The 11,950-nt window shown below is 39.5% G+C and overlaps 1 pseudogene; it reads left to right on the top strand.

The window, feature by feature from the left end:
- Positions 1-4,572: 4,572 nt before the first annotated feature.
- Positions 4,573-5,239, top strand: LOC136382354 (GTP:AMP phosphotransferase AK3, mitochondrial-like; annotated as a pseudogene).
- The last annotated feature ends 6,711 nt before the right edge of the window (positions 5,240-11,950 follow it).

Here is an 11,950-nt window from a genome sequence, read left to right as displayed (position 1 = left end):
GGTGTTAGAACAAGCCATCTAACTCTTGAATATCCTAAAAGTTTTTTGTATTCAACATTTGCTACTTTACAAAATTGTTTTAAAGTAGCAACACGAATGGTAAAATGACTAAAATGCAAATAAATTGTAGTTATTATTACTTCTACATCAATTGGCATGGCACATGACGCTGTGTTGATTGCATTTGACAAGATATGTGCATTACAACCTATTCCTAGTATTTTCTTTTGGAGTAACTCATAATTTTACATACACATTATTCATCCCTTTGCGTCTTCGCCCACCAAAATTTGTCTTTGCATTACCAGCCGTTAGTGCAACAACTTTGGATTTCAAATTGTTTTCATTTATTACTCTGTATAGATGGTTTGACAAAATTTCAGAAGTTTCGCACTCAATGGATTCTAAATTTGAAATTTTTACTTGAATGCCCGTGGTAACATTAAAATATCTTACTATTATTGGATACAATTTAATTTCATTATGATTTGATGCATCAGATAAAATCGTTACAAATACTGCAGTTTCCAAGTCTTCTGTAAGTATTTTGTCACAGTAATTTTTAAATTCTGATTTCAAAATAACCTCGTATTTTGTCCTGACACATGAAAATTTTGCATTGGGAAACTTTTCCAATAACTTAGTTGTACAATCCATACTACGAAAACTTTGATTGTGAATTATAGTGTGAAATGCAAATGTTCCTTCCATTGCAGCGAACTGTTTTTCATCTTCAGAATAATTTGAAGTTTTAAAAAAAGTTGTTACTTTACAACTGGAAGCTGATGCATCTAATGATTGCTTATGTTTGTTGGTGGTCAAGTGTTTCGTTATTGCTGCTCTGCCCCCAACTACAATACAAAATTCCTCGCTGCAAATATTGCAGGAAACAATGGTATCTTTCTTTGATATAAGGAATGGAAATTTCTTTTTCAATTTATCATTGAAATGGCACTTTCTCTATTTTGATTTTTCCATCCCTTAAATGAAATTTAAAATTAAAAATAAAATATAGAGCTACAGGAATGATGCAAGCACATTTAGAACTGAAAACGTTAATGGGGTAGTCAACCTTTTTATACCTACCACCCACTTTTGTATCTCTGTTAGTAGTAAAATTTTCTAACTGCCCATTGGTTCCACAGTAATGGTGATTTATAAAGTAGGGAAGTAACTTTACTTTATAAAATTTATAAAGCAGAGTTACAGCAAGTTAAAGCATATAATAATAATTACTTATCAAGTACTTTATGTCGGATTTTCACTAAGTTTGGCAGAATAAATCTTTATAAAACAACTTACCATAGTTAAATCTATCTTTTTATTTATACTTTGGTTGCTCTGCTACAGCCCACCATGAAAGCTGGAACACCCACTAGTGGGCAGTAGGGACCAGGTTGACTACCACTGCATTACATCATGGTAGGTGAATTTTCCGGAAGCTAAATTAACAAAACTAAATATTATATCAAACAAAACGATTAATTTGGAGTGATATTCGGGTGTATTTATCATTTTCTAATTAAAAAATGTCTTTTATGCAACTATTTAATTAATAGATATGGTTTGAGGTTAGATTTCCACTTTAAAACTCGAATTTTGGGAAAATACTTGTAAATAAAATTATACGTATTTGGAAATTATTAAATAGATACTGAATTAATAAAACGTGAATTGTGCTTACCTATGTATGATTGAATATTCACTGAGAAAGAAATGATCGTGAGTCTACAATGTCGTATATACCATGTCATGTTTTAGTAAAAAGTACACAAAGCCATTTACGCACTCAGTATATCGAGTGCTCTCTCAAGGTCTCCCACGAGAGTGCATGTGTCTTATAATCGCCTCTCCCCGCACTGTACTGATGATCCTTGACGAATTATCATGTCAAATACAAATACGTCACATCATGCAATGGATTGACTCTGCATTGATCGAATACAGACATTTACAGATTAGTCTTCCAATATCAAAAAGGAGGACATGTAGAAGGACATTTTTTGAGGGAGGACGGAACTTACAAAAGAAGGACTGTTCTCCCTAAAGGAGGACGATTGGTCACCTTACTGGTCAAGACACATATGGGAGTTGATGCTTCCTGCTCCTCGCCCCTTCTCTCTCTCTCTCTCTCTTTCTCTCTCCCTCTCTCTATCTCTCTGTCTCCTCCTCTCTAAAATGAATAAATAAAATCTTAAAAAAATAAAGGCTTGACTTTATAGGGTAGAAGAGCACACCATGAACCAGGGAAAACTGAATCAGAACAGTCAACCATGAGACATCCTGCAAGGCTAGAGGGAGAAATAGACAAAGAAGGGGGAAGAGGGGCAGGGATAACAGGAGGGGAATGTGATGAAAGGAGGGATAAAGGAAGGGAAAGGAGCAAGGAAGGAAAGTATCTTCTGGGCTTCCAGGCACAGGGATAAGCCATAATTAGGGGGGAGGGGAATTTAGATGTGCCTCAGAGTTCTCTAAAGCAACACTCAAAACAAGATGTATTTAACAGCTACAAGATAGGCCAAGAAAGAGGGCTGGATTTCCTATCCAGCAAAAAGTATCTTTCAAAAAGCAAACTTAGCTAACACTTGTTAAATCTCTGAATTTATGTAATATTGTCCCATGAAATTTTCTTGAGGAATTTACAAGAGAACAAATATCCATCAACCAAGAGATAATAGAGGAAACAAGCTACAGCAAAAAAAAAAAAAAAAAAAAATGGGTGAAGAGCATTATACAATATATACCACAGCTGGAAAATTAAGATTAAGCATCAGATGTTAACTAGACTTATTGCAGTGATAATTTTGCAATACTTACAAATAACAAATCATTATGTTATACATCTGAAACTAATATAATGTTATATGTCAATTATACCTCAAAAAAATTAATTAGCCTGACCAGGCAGTGGCACAGTAGATAGAGCATTGGACTGGGATGCAGAGGACCCAGGTTCGAGACCCTGAGGTCACCAGCTTGAGCGCAGGCTCATCTGGTTAGAACGAGGCCCACTGGCTTGGACCCAAGGTCGCTGGCTCGAGCAAAGGGTTACTCTGTCTGCTGTAGCCCCACAGTCAAGGCACATATGAGAAAGCAGTCAATGAACAACTAAGGTATAGCAACAAAAAACTAATGATTGATGCTTCTCATCTCTCTTCATTCCTGTCTGTCTGTCTGTCCCTATCTATCCCTCTCTCTGTCTCTGTTAAAAAAAAAAAATTAAAAGATTAAACAAAGCTGAAGATTGAGGTGACAAAAGGTAAATGTTATGTACCCAGACGATATATAAATGATATAAGTAATAAAAAATGAAAAAGGTAAGGAGTAGATGAAAAAATAGTTTTGCAAATTGTTGCAGTTGTAGTAGTGGGCGTCAAAGAACATGATTCAAAGTTGACAAACCAAGGAGTACCTGTAAGCAACCTGAACAAGATAATGGTAATCACTGAGATGAGCAAAAGTGGGTGGTGGAAGAGAGGGTGGGAAAGTGAAGCATATCAATTTTATCATTATTCACACAAAAGAACTAGTCAGTCATGTCTAGAGAAATACAGCACTAACAATACTATATAAAATTATAATTACAAAGGTAGCCATGAGAACAAAAATACAAATCTTTCTCAATATTGAAACTGCAATTGTTTTAAAAGGCAAAGAAAACTCATTTTGGAACAACTTTCTAATAAACAGTAAAAGAGAAACCTAACATAAAATACTAAACGGGCTAAACTTATGTGTTTAAAAATATATTGCAGATAAATCACAAAGCAAAACTAAGCCCTCAGTTACATACAAGAGATACACACACAAAATATAATGATTCAGAAAAGCAGAAAATAAAAGGATGGGCGAAAGTGTAATAAGGAAACTCAAACAAATAAAGCAGAGGGCAGGATATAAATATTGGGAAAGGTTAAATTAAGAGCACAAGGCATTAAACAATACAAAGAAAGGCACTGTTTATAAGGCTTAAGGGTGTAACTTATACTGAATACATAATAGTCGTGAATATCTATGCAATAAGAGACATTAGAGGCAACAGTCAAAAAACAGTAATTATAGCAACTGCAAAGAGAAATAGGTTTTTAAAATCTGACCGGTGGTAGAGAATTTTTAATTCCTCTCTCCCTTTATGAAAATCAAGTAGATAAAAATATTAAATAAGCTTATAAATGACCTAAATATAACAAATACTCGGCAAACCTGATTGATAGATATTAAAAGGCACTATGTCCTGAAATGCCTTTGGAATAAACACCAAAACAACCAACAGTTAAGTCACAAAGAAAGGAGCACTAAATTCTACCTAACAGATCGAAATGAACAGACAGTATTCTCTGGTCAGATATAAAACTAGAAACTAAAAACAATATCAGAAAAGAGATTTTTAAAAACTTAACTCTTGATGGCCGTCGCATCACTTCCGGGAGCGCCTGGCCGCTGAGGCCACCGCCTGCTTGCGGTCCGGTCAACCCGCTCCGGGGGCCGCGGAGCCGGGTGACCGCGCAGCCGGGTGGCCGCGCAGCGGGGCCGAATCCCCGCCGTCCGCACAGCCGGCCTCTCCCTGCGGCTATGGGGGCGACCGGGCGGCTCCTGCGCGCGGTGACCATGGGGGCGCCTGGCTCCGACAAGGGACCGTGTCCTAGCGCTTCACCGAACACCTGTGGCTGAAGCACCTTTCCAGCAGGGATCTGCCCCGAGGCACCATACTTCGGGGCACAGAAATCAAATCGGTGTGTTAGCCAAGACTTTCATTGAACAAGGGACGGTCATCTAAGATGATGTCATGAGGCGGCTGGCCTTTCATGAGCTGAAAAACCTCACCCAACATAGCTGGCTAGTGGATGGTTTTCCAAGGGCTCTTCCTCAGGCTTTTCCCCTGGATAAAGTTTATCAAACAGACACAGTGATTAATCTGAACGTGCCCTTTGAGGTCATTAAAAAACGCCTCACTGCTCGCTGGATTCATCCAGCCAGTGGCCGAGTCTACAACATCGAATTCAACTCTCCCCAAATTGTGGGCATTGATGACCTGACCAGAGAGCGAGCCTCTTGCGCAGCATGAGGATGATAGACCAGGGACGGTTGTCAAGAGACTGAAGGCTTAGGAAGAAGCCAGTCTCGGAATACTACCAGAAAAAAAGGAGTATTGGAAACAGTCTCCGGAACTGAAACCAAGAAGATCTGGCCCCGTGTATATGCCTTCCCACAAATAAATCAGAAATCAGTTACTCCATGAAGAAAAGTGCGTATTAATAGCAAGGTGAGCAGAAGGACCTCATCCAGTGCATTTAGCAGCTCCATGTCCTAAGACTGACATGTATGAATCCTTTGAAAATTATCTTTCATTTCTACTGATTTTAGTTTGTAAATTAAGGATGTGCCAAGTGAGTCAGATACTAAGATTCATCTTTTGAAATCATCTGGTATCTTTCATCCAGGTCTCTCCCATGGGTGCTTATTTTGAAAACATTAAAGATGTCTTAACGAAACTTTTGAAAAATCATTTCGAGAATAATTAAAAGAGAAATTGGTAATAATCTAACTTTTGTTCAGAAGAGTAAGTGGTTGATAAAGTTTACTTATTTTCCTGGGGATGTAAAAAAAACAACAACAAGCAAACAACCATGTTGTTTGGGAAAAGTATTTTATCAGAGGCTTTTGCTTAGACTGATGTCAAAAAAATCTCATCTAGCACTGTGGTACATGTTTTTGTGGTACATTATTTCTATAAAATTCCAGAAAAAAAGCAACTGGATTTACAGTTGAAGGGTGCAAATTCACTGCTGCCTCTACACTAAGAAATTTATAAGCTAGCCATATGTGTTATATTTATTTTGTTGTTAAATGAACCTTCAGGTTACTCAGAAATTTCAAATTGCTAGAAAAACGTATTAATTAGCATATAGGAAAGTACTTTCCTGTATGATGATTTGTTAGAAATTGACATTATAAATAGTCTTGAAAAGGACCAGAGTTGAATTTTCTAAGAAAAATATAAAGCCTATGTTTTCCGATGTTACTTGGGGTAAGAGATGTACTTTTGGATCTATTTGCCACTTTCTCTTCTAGATCAAAATGTAACATTTACCTTGATGGGTAACATATTAAAGTAGAAAAAAAAAAAAGAATAAAAAGAAATCCATGGCACCAGGTAAAGTAAGCATGCTTTGTCATTAGGAAAAAGATGAGATTTGCCCGGGGAAAATTCCCTTGACAAATATAGCAACCATAATTAGTAAACAGGTTGGGCAATGAAAAGGATATACATGCCAGGTTAAAAAGGACTAGGAATCTAATTGAGTTTGCTGAAGAGTTTATTCATAATCAAAGAAGTTGACACCTACTTGCATTCACTGTTGTCCTGTCTTGGGGTAAAGTCTGTTGGTGAATGTAAACTAAGCAGTCATTTTAAACCAAAATGATTACTCAGTGGGGCAATAGAGAGAGTGCATGCTTATGTACTGTGGCCTGGTAGAAAGACTGGAGCAAGATGAGAAATGGAGAAAACTGACTGTTATCTTCAGTGGGATACTCACTCTTACTTTACTTGTTGCCAAATCAAGTGAAACAAGTCCTTGGACAAGCTTTTATTAACTGCCTTTGGAAATTTGGCCCATTTTATTCTAGGCATTTAAAATGCAATTGCCAATAAATGGTTCTTATGTATTCTGTGGGGAGGGATCTCATTTTCCTTTCTTTTGATTTTTTTAAAAATTCAATATGATCTTTCAAAATAGACTAAGGCTTTTAAAAAGGATTACAGTAAACATTCCATTCTTTATAAAACTTTCTATAATTCCTTATTTGAATGTTAATATTAGGTGCTTTCTAAAAAGGTTGTGAACTATTAAACTTATAAACTATCACTAAGTTATCAGGCATATGTTAGTAAGGAATACAATTATGTTGTGGAACTGTGGGTGTCAATCACTTGGTCACTGGTAGTTCACAGGGCCCACTCCACTCCACCTTCTGGTCTGCTGCCCTGATGACTCAGTGGCTTCTGAATTAGTGACAGGTTTCCAATAATTGTCTTAAAACAGTGCACAGGCTGGTTTCATTTCATGTTGTGTATACTTTATCTCCTGATATAGTATTGTAGCCATATGGCCTCCTTGACACCCTTAGATTTAGAATTAAAAACAGGGGAACATGACTATGAATTTAAGACTCTTCTTCCCAGTGACCATTACCTCCCCACCTTCAAAACACTTAACTCAAAGTATTGCACAAACATGCATTCCACCTGCACTATTGCTTTTTTCTTTATTAACTCAAACAAAAAGAGCATGTTATGCTGAGTTATTGTCACAGAATTTTTTTTAAACTATATTTTAATATTTTATTTTTTATTTTATTTATTCATTTTAGAAAGGAGAGAGAGAGGGATGCCAGGGTCCAGCCCCGGGGGGAGGATCCAGGGGTCCCACAGGAGGAGACGGCGTCGGCGAAATTCGAGTGAGAGAGCCGAATTCTTTTCTTTCTCTTTATTCTCTAGTTAGCATTTACTGCCAGGCATCTCCGCCAATGGCTGGTCTAACATTACTTTTTATGCACACACACTAAGTTACAATCACATGGTATTTTGAATACATCATTGTTTTAGTTTCACTATGGTTACATATTTTTAGATAACAGTTAATTCATATCTATAAGCTACAAGTCAGGTGGTAAGTTATTCAAAGTACAGTTATACAATAACTTGAATAGTAATAACAATATCGGTACAAACTTCTAAAAGATTAGTACTAATTAATAACTCTATTTTACTGTTGTTGTGAGTCAAGGGCACAGAAAGAGATAGCAGACAAAATTATCAAGGACTAGCAAAGGACCACCGCTTGCTCAGGCAAATAGCCTGAGTTCATGTAGTGTCCTAATTCTTTTTTCACAAGACTACAAAAGGCTTGCTATTTAAGAAACTGACATAGTATTAAGAGTAATTTTTACTTAAAGATACATAGAGTGCACCTGCAAGATAGCTAGTAGCAACATAATATCAGAAGGCATTAGTTGCTATTGCTGCTATGAATCCCACCACATTCCTCTCCTTATTCTTGGAAAATGCAAAAATCTCATGAGAATGTTTTACTGAGAAAAGCCCAGTGACTGTCTTCAGTGACAAAACAAGTCTTTTAACAAAACATTCTTTACTAGCCAGCTGCACTCCTATCCAAGGCCACGCAACAGGCCACTCCACTACACTTTACCTAAGATTCTAATGTCTAGTTAAACTTTATTTATTTATTATATTCATATACTAGCTAAGTTCTAACTTTATTCTTTCTAACATGATTAATAAGAAGAAATTCTCCTACAAACTTAACCCTTTATGAGGGATATCATGGCCAGCCTCTTATGTTTATGAGCCCAGTTCAAGGGGCTTACAGGCTTTTCTGTGGAACTTACACCTTCTGTCTCATTTCCAAAGAAATTACTACAAATCTACAGGGAAAGCACGGTACTATTATCCCTGTGCCATAAATAATAGCACACACCCAGAAAAGGGGGGAATATAAGGCCAGATTAATTCAAAAGATTAAAGGGGGAAGTATCGTTGTGCCTTTCCTTTGCGGTGACTTTGTCAACCTGCAGCTGTTGGTCTTCACTGCAGTGACTCTATCTTCTTTTGCTGTGACTTTGTCAACCAGCAGTTGTGGATCTTCTCCTGCTGTGACCTAGGTTAGCCAGCATTAGTGGATTGGCTCCCGACAGAGGGAGAGAGAGAAGAAGAGAGAGAGAAGGGGGGAGGAACAGGAAGCATCAACTCCCATATGTGCCTTGACCAGAAAAGCCCAGGGTTTCGAACCAGCGACCTCAGCATTTCCAGGTAGACACTTTATCCACTGCGCCACCACAGGTCAGGCGTCACAGAAGTTCTGATGAAGATTATCAGTGCTGAGGAGTGCATATTCTAAAAAAATGCTGTAACGACCATTACTATGATTTATGTGCCACATGGAAATATGTCTGGAGCTGAATGCCATGGCTAGAAGCTACTATGTCTTAGTTAAAGGCTAATGAGAACAGTACTTAAACCCATTACCCTATTTTCAGGAATAACATAGTTATTTCGGTACACCTTTCATAAGCACAGTATGTTATGGGATATGAAAATTGGCAGTACCATCAGAAATTTTACTTCTCAGTTCCATTTTAAATAGGTTAAATACTGGCTTAAATTTCTGACCCTGGCTATTTGGCTCAGTGGTAGAGCCTTAGCCTGGCATGTGGATGTCCCACGTTCAATTCCTGGTCAGGGCACACAGAAGAAGTGACCATCTACTTCTCCACCCTTCCCCCTATCCTTTCTCTCTATCTCTTTCTTCCCCTCCCGCAGCCAAGGCTCCATTGGAGCATAGTTGGCCCAGACGCTGAGGATGGTTCCATGGCCTCCGCCTCACGCGCTAGAATGGCTCCAGTTGTAACAGAGCACACCCCAGATGGGCAGAGCATCGCCCCCTAGTGGGCATGCCGGGTGGATCCTGGTTGGGCACACACAGGAGTCTGTCTCTCTGCCTCCTGGCTTCTCACTTCAGAAAAATACAAAAAAAAAAAAAATCTAACTGCCTGCCCATAGCTACCCGCCCCGCACCAGCTATTCACAATAGCATTCCAGCAAAGAAAAAAAATGTTTTGGACACTCATTCTTTGTGACAAAACTTACCTATGTTAACAACAAATCATAGTAATTACAGACATTAGATTAAATTGTTGTAATACTTGCAACTGACAGCAAGAATAAATTTGTATTTTAAAACATGAAAAAAGAATTTAACTCTTAATCCCTGGTTCAAAGAGGAAATGAAAATTAAATTTTCAGAAAACAAGAAATATAAAATATGACATCCAGCAACTATGGGATGAAACTAAAATAATATTCAATACAACTTATAAATAAATTATTTACAAGTAGAACATAAAAATTAAAATAAATTAATTAAGCATCTCAAATAACTTAAAAATAAAGTAAATTTAAAGAGAGCAAAACATGGCATTGTCAATGATATAACGCTGAAATGAATTTTTGAAAAATAGTAAAACATATTACAACATATACAGAAATTAAAATGTATCACAGACTTACATGTAAGAGTTACAACTTCTGAAGTTTTAGAATAAAGGCATAAACTTTTACCACCCTAAATTAGGCAATAGTTAACAAAAGCACAAGAAATTAGCCCTGGCCGGTTGGCTCAGCGGTAGAGCGTCGGCCTGGTGTGCGGGGGACCCGGGTTCAATTCCCGGCCAGGGCACATAGGAGAAGCGCCCATTTGCTTCTCCACCCCCCCCTTCCTCTCTGTCTCTCTCTTCCTCTCCCGCAACCAAGGCTCCATTGGAGCAAAGATGGCCCGGGCGCTGGGGATGGCTCCTTGGCCTCTGCCCCAGGCGCTAGAGTGGCTCTGGTCGCGGCAGAGCAACGCCCGGGAGGGGCAGAGCATCGCCCCCTGGTGGGCAGAGCGTCGTCCCTGGTGGGCGTGCCGGGTGGATCCCGGTCGGTCCCCGTTTCCAGCTTCAGAAAAATACAAAAAAAAAAAAAAAAAAAAAGAAATTGGACGTTATCAAAATAGAAAAATTATTCCCAGTGTGTTTCAAGCCCGTTGGCCAGCAGGCAAGAGGAGAGGGTTTCTGAGTCCATGTCTGGTGCCCACAGATCTCTCTAGAGGCACCATGCTTTCCACTCCATCCCCCAGCTGAACTCAAGAAACTCACAAGTCTTTTGGCCAAGTTAAATGATATGTGTCCATGGCTTCCACCTGCTCACCTGGAAAGTCCCTGAAAAGAAAGTGCACGGTTTTTTTTTTTATGCTGAGCATATAGTGGGTCTTAATAATTGCCTTATGAATGAGTGTTACAGACTGAACATTTGTGTCCCCAAAAATGCATATGTTGAAATCTAATCAATGTGACAGTATTTGGAGGTGAAGCCTTTGGAAGGTAATTAGATTTAAATATCATGAGGGTAGAGCTCCCATGATGGCATTAGTGCCTTTGCAAGAAGAGGAGGAGAGATCAGAGTTCTCAGTCTCTCCACCCTCTCCACTGTGTGAGGACACCGCTGTCTACAAGCCAGGAGGAGGGTCTCATCAAGAACCGAACGTGTCAGCACCTTGAGCTTAGACTTACCAGTCTCCAGACTATGAGTAGTAAGTGTTTGTTGTTTAAGCAACCCAGTATATGGTACTTTGTTATAACCACCCAGAATAACTAAGTTAGCATGTGTTGATTAATGTATGAAGGCTTTGGGTCCTTTGAGAGTTTTTGTGTTTCACCTTCAAGAGACATCATATTAGGCCCTGGCCGGTTGGCTCAGTGGTAGAGCGTCGGCCTGGCATGCGGGAGTCTCGGTTCGATTCCCGGCCAGGGCACACAGGAGAAGCGCCCATCTGCTTCTCCACCCCTCCCCCTCTCCTTCCTCTCTGTCTCTCTCTTCCCCTCCTGCAGCGAGGCTCCATTGGAGCAAGGATGGCCCGGGTGCTGGGGATGGCTCCTTGGCCTCTGCCCCAGGCGCTGGAGTGGCTCTGGTCACGACAGAGCGACGCCCCAGAGGGGCAGAGCATCGCCCCCTGGTGGGCAGAGCGTCGCCCCCTGGTGGGCGTGCTGGGTGGATCCCGGTCGGGCGCATGTGGGAGTCTGTCTGACTGTCTCTCCCCGTTTCCAGCTTCAGAAAAATACAAAAAGAAAAAAAAAAAAAAAAAAGAGGGACATCATATTAGACTTCAGTGGAGTTGTAGCAAAAGTACAGGGCTATTCAGACAGTGCATCAAGGCCACCTAGCCTGGTAAGATAGAGAGAGAGAGAGAGAGAGAGAGAGAGAGAGAGAGAGAGAGGGCTGGAGCTTAGCTCTCCTGATGTCCAGGGCAGAGCCCTTCCCATGTCACTGTGCTGCTTGCAAATGACTCACTAATGCATGTCAGATGCTACCAAGATATCCTTCTGTGAGCCA

Source organism: Saccopteryx leptura, chromosome 10 (assembly GCF_036850995.1).
Source record: "Saccopteryx leptura isolate mSacLep1 chromosome 10, mSacLep1_pri_phased_curated, whole genome shotgun sequence".
Lineage (NCBI taxonomy): Eukaryota > Metazoa > Chordata > Mammalia > Chiroptera > Emballonuridae > Saccopteryx > Saccopteryx leptura.
Note: the sequence above shows the minus strand (reverse complement) of the source record. Positions and strands in the feature narration are given on the sequence as shown.